General features: G+C 39.6%; 1 protein-coding gene across 1 annotated transcript in view; it reads left to right on the top strand.

Annotated features, from left to right (window-relative positions):
- Positions 1-248: 248 nt before the first annotated feature.
- The window catches only part of FUT10 (fucosyltransferase 10), a 362,801-nt gene continuing 354,706 nt past the window's right edge, over positions 249-8,343 (top strand). Inside the window, exon 1 of the transcript XR_011377117.1 lies at positions 249-1,383. The gene's annotated coding sequence lies outside the window, so the exon portion shown is untranslated. The remainder of the gene's footprint in view (positions 1,384-8,343) is intronic.

The following is an 8,343-nucleotide window of genomic DNA, read 5'->3' as shown; positions in this document are numbered from 1 at the left end:
TCCCTGGGTGTTAGCCGCCGGCCCCGCCCGCTGGGCCTTCCCTCCGCGGGGCGCGCACCGCCGCCGGCGGGGCCTCAGCTCCGGGCCGTCGGGGCTGCAGTGTTCTCGCTCCTTCGCTGAGTCTGTGGACCTCAAACGCGGGCTTTTTAGACTTAAGACCCTTGCTTCCGCACTTACCCCCCCCCCCCGTTTGGTGTGGTATTGGGTCCTGACTTTTGAAATTCCTGGGTCAGATATTTTACCCCCCGCCCCGCGCTTTTTCTTTTGACAGGGGAAGAAGAAAATCTTTACTAGCTCATACCGTTTTTCAAAAGAAAAGCCACTTCAATACCAGTGGAGTAAGAAAGGCACAATCCCAGAGTAAGGATGGCCCTTAGTTTGCATATCACATTATAAAATAGTATACCATAAATAGTATAATTTTGTTGCATGCAGATGAAAACTAGGCATTAGAACCACCCTGTTAGAAAGCATTGATTTAGCACTGGTTTGGGGAGCCAAATTTAGGTTATAAAAACCAACTTCAGTTTACTAGATGTTTTGGGGCACGTCAGTCAACCTTCAGCAAAGCTGTTTCCCATTAGAAAAATGGGTGTATGCAAGGACTACAGGTACTATTGTAACAGAGAAGCACAAATGTGACTTCATATTGGATCTGCTGCTTTTAGTTCACCTTTGTATTCTCTTGCTTTTGCTACAGCTTAATAACTAAAAGAATGTTGCCTGTAGCCTGAAATATGCGGGAGAGCCCATCCTCAAGGCTCTGACCTTTAAAGGTGTAACCCTTTCCCATTCATATAGAGATAAAAAGTTGCAGAGCAGAGAACGTTTGCCTTGTTGGAGGCTAATAGGAGCATCCTGACCTGACCTAGTGGACGGCTGCAAGAACAAAGAATTATGGCCCCAAGAAGTTTGCAGCAATCAGCCACACCCCTTCCCCTTTTAGTGTAAAGAAAGCCACTATCTTCTCCATCCGCTGGCTTTCCGAATAAAATTGCTCTTCCTTGCTTCAGTAACTCATCTTTTGATTCATTGGCCTGCCATGCAGCGGGCAGTAGGAGCTTGGATTTGGTAACAGTATGTTAAAAGCATAGTTTACATTGCTTCGTAAAGAACCAGTGTGATGGTTGTCACTAGCCTACTGCCTTATGCAAGGCTGGTTTAGAGACCAGAGGAAAGTCATACTAGAAATACTCGTACCCTTTTATGTTAGTAAAATCAAGTTTAAAACTGGATTGGAAGTTTGGAAAATGTGGAAGAACTGAAAAGCTGGACAAGACTCACCACCTGGACTACAGCACACTCCCCGAATTAAGTAGGGGAAATAGTGTGTGTTTTCAGTATGATTTACTATAACACTCCGTCCCTGCTCACCACCAACAGGTGAGTCCCGTAAATAATTTTTTTAAATTGAGGTGTAATTGACATATTACATGAAATGTTATGAGTAAGATATTGGAGATTGTAATGCAAAGCTGCCGTTCATGATTTTTGTGTATAGTGAGTTGGCTGTAGTATTTTACAATTGTCTGTTTAAAAAAAGAAAACTTATATCCCCTTTCAACTTTATTGTATTTAATTGGTACAAATTGTGTGTGTGTGTTTTAGAATACAGACTAATTCTGATTTTTTTAAAAAAATCTCTCAGCAACTTTCAAGTTTGCAACAGTATGATTAATTACAGTCACCATGCTGATTATATGTTATATATATATATCCCCATGACATATGTATATATATAATCTCCCCATGACTTAGTTATTTTATAACTGAAAGTTTGTGCCTTTTGTCCCCCTTGGAGCATTTTGCCCCCATCCCACCCCTCCCCTCTGGCCACCACCAATCTGTTCTCTGTATGAGCTCTGTTGTTTGGTTTTGTTTTGAGGTTCCATATTTAAGTAAGATCGTAGGGTATTTGTCTTTCTCTGACTTATTTAACTTAGCGTAATGCTCTCAAGGTCCATCCATGTTGTTGCAAATGGTAGGGTTTCATTTTTTATGGCTGAGTAATACTCCATTGTACATATATACTACATTATCTTTTTAAATTCGTCCATCGATAGACACTTCGGTTGTTTCCGTATCTTGGCTATGGTAAATAATACTGCAATGAATATGGGAGTGCATACATCTTTTTGAGTTAGTGTATTCATTTTCTTTGGATAAATACCCAGAAGTGGAATTACTGGATCACATGGTTCTATTTTTAATTTTTGGAGGAACCTCCATATTGTTCCCCACAGTGGCTGCACCAATTTACATTCCCACCAACAGTGCAAGAGGGTTCCCTTTTCTCCACATTTTCACCAACACTTGTGTGGGTGAGAGGGTATTTCATTGTGTCTTTGATTTCCATTTCCCTGATGATTAGTGATGTTGAGCATCTTTTCATGTACCTGTTGCCCATCTTGTGTGTCTTCTTTGGAAAAATGTCTATTCAGATCTTCTGCTCATTTTTTAATCAGATTGTTTGTGGGTTTTATTTGCTATTGAGTTGTATGAGTTTTTAAAATATATTTTGGATTTTAACCCCCTATCAAACATGATTTGCAAGTATGTTTTCCCATTTAGTAGGCCGCCTCTTCATTTTGTTGATGGTTTCCTTTGCTGTGCAGAATCTTTTTAGTTTAGTGTAGTCTCACTTGTTTGTTTTTGCTCCTGTTACCTTTCCTTTTGGTGTCAGATCTGAAAAATCATCGCCAAGACTGATGACAAGGAGCTTACCACCTACGTTTTCTTCTTGGAGCTTTATGGTTTTAGGTCTTACATTCAAGTCTTTAATCCATTTGGGGTTGATTTTTGTGTATGGTGTAAGATAGTCGTCCAGTTTTACTCTTTTGAATGTGGCTGTCCTGTTTTCCCAGCACTGTTCATTGAAGAGATAGTCCTTTTTTCATTGTATGTTGTTCGCTCTTTGTTGTATGTTAATTGACCATATAAGCATGGATTATTTCTGGGCTTTGTATTCTTTTCCAATGATCAGTGTGTTTGTTTTCATGCCAATAACATACTGTTTTTTTATTACTATAACTTCATAATATAGTTTGAAATCAGGAAGCATGATGCCTCCAGCATTGTTCTTCTTTCTCAAGATTGTTTTGGCTATTTGGGGTCTTTGTGGTTCCGTACAAATTGTAGGATTGTTCTATTTCTCTGAAAAATACCATTGGAATTTTGATAGGGATTGCACTGAATTTGTAGATTGCTTTGAGTAGTATGGACACTTAAACAATATTAATTCTAATACATAAGCACAGAATATCTTTGCATTTTCTTCAGTTTCATTCATTAATGTCTTACAGTTTTAGTGTACAGATCTTTCACTTCCTTGGTTAAATTTATTCCTAGGTATTTTATTCTTTTTGATGCAATTGTAGATGGGATTGTTTTCTTAATTTCTCTTTTTGATAGTTCATTATTAGTGTATAGAAATGCAATAGATTTTTGTATATTGATTTTGTATTCTGCAACTTACTGAGTTCGTTTTTTAGTTGTAACGGTTTTTTGGTAAATAAAATTGACTTGCAACCACCTTAGAAATGGCTCTTAACAAGTTTTCCTCCTAAAGAGTGAGGACTTCAAATGGAAATGCAGAATGTAGAAACATCCTCAAAGTGAGACATATTTTTAAAAAAATAATTACAAGTAATACAAGAATGCAGGCTAGTTTATTTTCTAAAGCCTATTAAGTGAGAAGTAAATGTTTTCTTTCACTCCTCTCCTTCCAAAAGCCTTTAGTTAATTCATCAAATAATTTGGAGTACCTGCTATGTGCCAGATACAGTTCTAGGTGCTGGAGATGCAGCAGTGAAAAAAAAAAGGATCTATGCTCTCATGGAGCTTACTTGGTAGCGAGGAGACAGATAGTAAGCAAATAAATTATATGACGTGATGTCAGGCAGTGGTGATGTTATAAAAAAAATAATAAAGCTAGGTTAGTGAACAGAGATGGAAAGGATGATGCTCTTTTAGAATGGGTAATCAGAGAAGGTCAGAGGAAATGATATCTAGGGAGCCTCAGTGAAGTGAGGGAATAAGTCATATGAAAACGTATGAGTATCTGTTGAGGCAAATAAAGAGCAAATGCAGAGTCCCAGAGATAAGATGCTTGGAGTGATCAAGGAGTAGCACGGGGAACGTGTGGGCCAGAGGGTGGTGAGAAAAGGGGAGAGAGAAAGGACATGAGACTGGGGAGCAGACTGGGGCCAAATTAGGCACAAGTGTAGTCAGCCTCGCCTTCACAGTAAAACAAACTGGAGGCTTTCAAAAATCCTGACACCAGATTTCTACTTCAAAAACTTTGTAGAGACAATTTTTTTAGTGGAGAGATATATTATGTTCAAGACTTGAATGTTTCACTGTCATTAAGAAATCTGTTCTCCACTGTTTGATCTATAGATCCGGTGCCTTCTAAATCATAATTCCGATAAGATGCTTATAGAATTTGACAAGCTTATCGTGAAGTGTATATGGAAATGCAAAGGATCTAAAAGAAATAGAAAAAAATATGTATGTGTAGGTGTGTGTGTGTGTGTATACAGACATACGCACAAACACACACATAGACCAACAGAGAAAGAATGGCCAAGCAAGTGGCACCAAATGTTAACAGTGGTTGAATTTAGGTAGTTAGAAGGTAGTAGGATATATTTTTAAGGTATGGTTCAGAAGATTTGCAGATGGATTGGATGTGGAATGTGAGAGAAAGCAAAGAGTCAATGATGACTCTGCCATTTAGGGTCTGAGCAGCTAGCTAGGTGACCAGAATGTGCTGCGAAGTGTGCAGATTTGGTGGGTGGTCAGTTTTGGACTTGTTAAGTTCAAAATGCCAAATTAGATATACAAGTGAAAATGCTGAAAAGGCAGTTAGTATACAACTCTGGATTCAGGGGAGAAATAACACTATAGATATACATTTGGAGCTCATTAAAACCATGAACCTGGTGAGATCACCTTAGAGCTGTAATGTTGACATTTTTTTCTGGGATGCTCCCTAAAATAATTTTGGAAAACTGTGTGCTCCATCACACATTATTAAACTGATACCTAGGAATTTTCATCATAAATTTAAATAGTTAAAATTATGTAATTTATGGTATATTATAAACATGGACATGTTAGAAGATTACATTTGGATTCTTGGAACCTAAATATCATAGAGATTTGAAAACAAAAATCTTTAATTTAAAAAAATGGAATAAACCCTAACAGTCAGAAATATTATATAGTTCCCCTTCTTCTTGAACAAAAATATATTCTATTTCCTCAACAGAATTTTATCCTAATGTAATATATTTTTAATCTTGAGAAGTGCTTTATTGATTATCCTATCATATTCCCTACCAGAAATATTGTTATAAATTGAAATAGTTTTTAAAAAATATCCGGTAATCTTAAAGGTCTATGTATTATGAAAAAAACGTTATGGAATGAGTTATCGTTGTGATTATTATCAGTAGAAAATTGACTAAGACACTTCTGTTAGAACTTTTCAACATGTCTCATATGTCTCTTAAATTTTACTATAGTCAGTTATATATTGCCCTCCTTTTTAATGGTTCCTAGACCATTTTTCCTCCCCACAGCCCTGTGCAACTGTTGAAAGCTCTGCTCAGCATCTCAACATCCTTTCAGCTACATATTTCTGCTCACCTTCTAGGCCTTTGGACTGCCACCTTCAAAATGTAGGTTCCTTGAGGGTATAAGTAGGCTCACCGCTCTGGCTTTCCCTTCCCTTCAGGATGTAAGCCTGGCAAGTGTTCATCTTTTGTCATCTTTTCATCATATTCTGTCAGCTTTAACAATTGTTCTTGGTAGTAGGGTGGGTCAGAAATAAGTTAGACTACTTTGGAGCCTTTCTTGATAATTTTTAACAATGGTAATATCAACCACCTTCAAGGGAGATAGCTGTCCTGCTACAAAACACCTAATTGTGAGGCACGGGACAGATGAACAAGGTGAATACCATTTCCTGACAAGATATTAAAATTCATTTTAGGGCTTCCCTGGTGGCGCAGTGGTTGAGAGTCAGCCTGCTAATGCAGGGGACACGGGTTCAAGCGCTGGTCTAGAAGGATCCCACATGCCGCGGAGCAACTAGGCCCATGAGCCACAACTGCTGAGCCTCCGCGTATGGAGCCTGTGCTCCGCAACAAGAGAGGCCCGCGCACCGCGATGAAGAGTGGCCCCCGCTTGCCACAACTAGAGAAAGCCCTCGCAGAGAAACAAAGACCCAACACAGCAAAAATAAATAAATAAATTAATAAGCTACCCCCAACATCTAAAAAAATTTTTTTATTTTAAACATATAGTATTTGCAGCAATGTGCAATGGCACCAAGTTTTAGAAAGAGAATAGTGGAACAGAACAGAGAACCAGAAACATTTCTACTCATAGAAGGAAAGCCAATATATGACAGAGGTAGCATTGCTGATTAGTGCAGACTGGATGAATTATGAATAAGTTGTGTTGGGACAATGGGTCATTCATGTGGAAAAAGATAAAATTGGATATTATATTATAAAAATTTATTTCATAGAAGAATAAAGACCTAAATGTGAAAACAAAATGTTAAAAAGAAAATAGAGGAGGATATCATTATGATCTCAATGTAGAAAAAGATTTCTTAATTAGGATACAAATAGCACAGACCATAAAGGAAAAGATTAGTAATTATAACCTTTCACAAAAATGAAAGGCTTGTGGGCATTAAAAGTCATAATAAAGGGACTTCCCTGGTGGTGCAGTGGCTAAGAATCCGCCTGCCAATGCAGGGGACATGGGTTCGATCCCTGGTCCGGGAAGATCCCACATGCCGTGGAGCAACTAAGCCTGTGCGCCACAACTACTGAGACTGAGCGACACAACTACTGAGCCCATGCGACACAACTACTGAAGCCTGCGCACCTATAGCCCATGCTCTGCAACAAGAGAAGCCACTGCAACGAGAAGCCTGTGCACCACAACGAAGAGTAGCGCCCGCTCACCGCAACTAGGGAAAGCCCACGTGCAGCAACAAAGACCCAACACAGCCAAAAATAAAAAATAATTAATTAATTAATTTTTTAAAAGTCAAAATAAAATGAAAAGAAAAAACAGGGACTATAAGCAATTTGAAATGTATATTATTGAAGAAGAATTAGAATCCTGAACACATGATGAATTTCTACTAATCAATAAAAAAGAGAGAAACATCAACAGAAAGTGGGCAAAATATGTGAATAGGTACATCACAGAAAAAGAAACAGATGGTCAATAAACACAGGAAACGATGTGCTCATTCTAACCTATAATTGTGAAATGTGAATTACAAATATAACTAGATACCATTTTACATCAGCAGAATGTCCAAAGTACACCCCATCAATCATAAAATCACAGATGGAGAGGATAAACCAAAATTCTTATTCTGATATGATATATACAATATACACAACTCCACTTATGAAGTATCCTCACCAAAAACCAATTTGATTTTGAATCTGATTGAGTTTCATGATTTAAATATCATTCTGCGTGAAATAGGAGGGATGTAGGAATATGTTGGATGACATCATAGCCATGTGTTGGGAAAGGTCATCAGAAAGACGTGACCCCAGGTTTGGCCTTCAAGCTGGACCCGGGCATTCAGCGGCTGCTCACTCCCTCCCTGTCCTTGAAATGTGCCCTCTGCTTGCCTTCCCCAATCTAGAAGCTGCCCAGGGACACAGCCTGGAGACAGTCATGCAATGTTGAGACCACATGGACTGTGTACATGACCAAGCCCAGTTAAACTTCTGGGTAAACTTGTAAGATTTGGTGGGTGGGTATGGAAATCTACTTGTCTTACAGCCTACGATGTAAGTTCCTTTGCTTATTGAACCTGCTGCCCACCAGTCTGGAGTGGTCTGCCTCTTTGGTTTCTCCCTTCCCTGCTTATGGTGGCGGTGGTGCTGGGGTAGGGTGGTGATTTCACGTTTCACCCAGGAAGCTCCCTGGGAGGCTGCAAACCAACAGCGGAAGAGTGAGCCAGGAGACCAAAGAAATGGGCTGTAGGAAAGAGGGATCCACAGGGGGAGATCTCAGGTGGGCCCTCCACCTCTCCGTGGGCAGGCGTGGCTGATGTGTGGGATGCCTGTGGGCCAATGCATGCGTACAGGGGCGCCCTGAGAACGCCGGCTGCTGCCATGCGGTGTTTAAGGAACTGTGCAGAGTGCCCTGTGACAAAGAAGGTAAACTTGTGGCTGCCACGGGGGGCTGGCCTCTACTGGGGGCAGTTCGGGCTGGGCATCGATGCCCAACTAGAGGCTGAAATGAAAGTTAAAACGTTAAAGGAAGAGCTGAGGTACGGAAGGATGTGCAGTA

This window comes from Globicephala melas, chromosome 21 (assembly GCF_963455315.2).
Source record: "Globicephala melas chromosome 21, mGloMel1.2, whole genome shotgun sequence".
Taxonomy (NCBI): Eukaryota; Metazoa; Chordata; class Mammalia; order Artiodactyla; family Delphinidae; genus Globicephala; species Globicephala melas.
The sequence above is the reverse complement of the archived record's forward strand: the minus strand, read 5'-3'. Positions and strand labels throughout refer to the sequence as shown.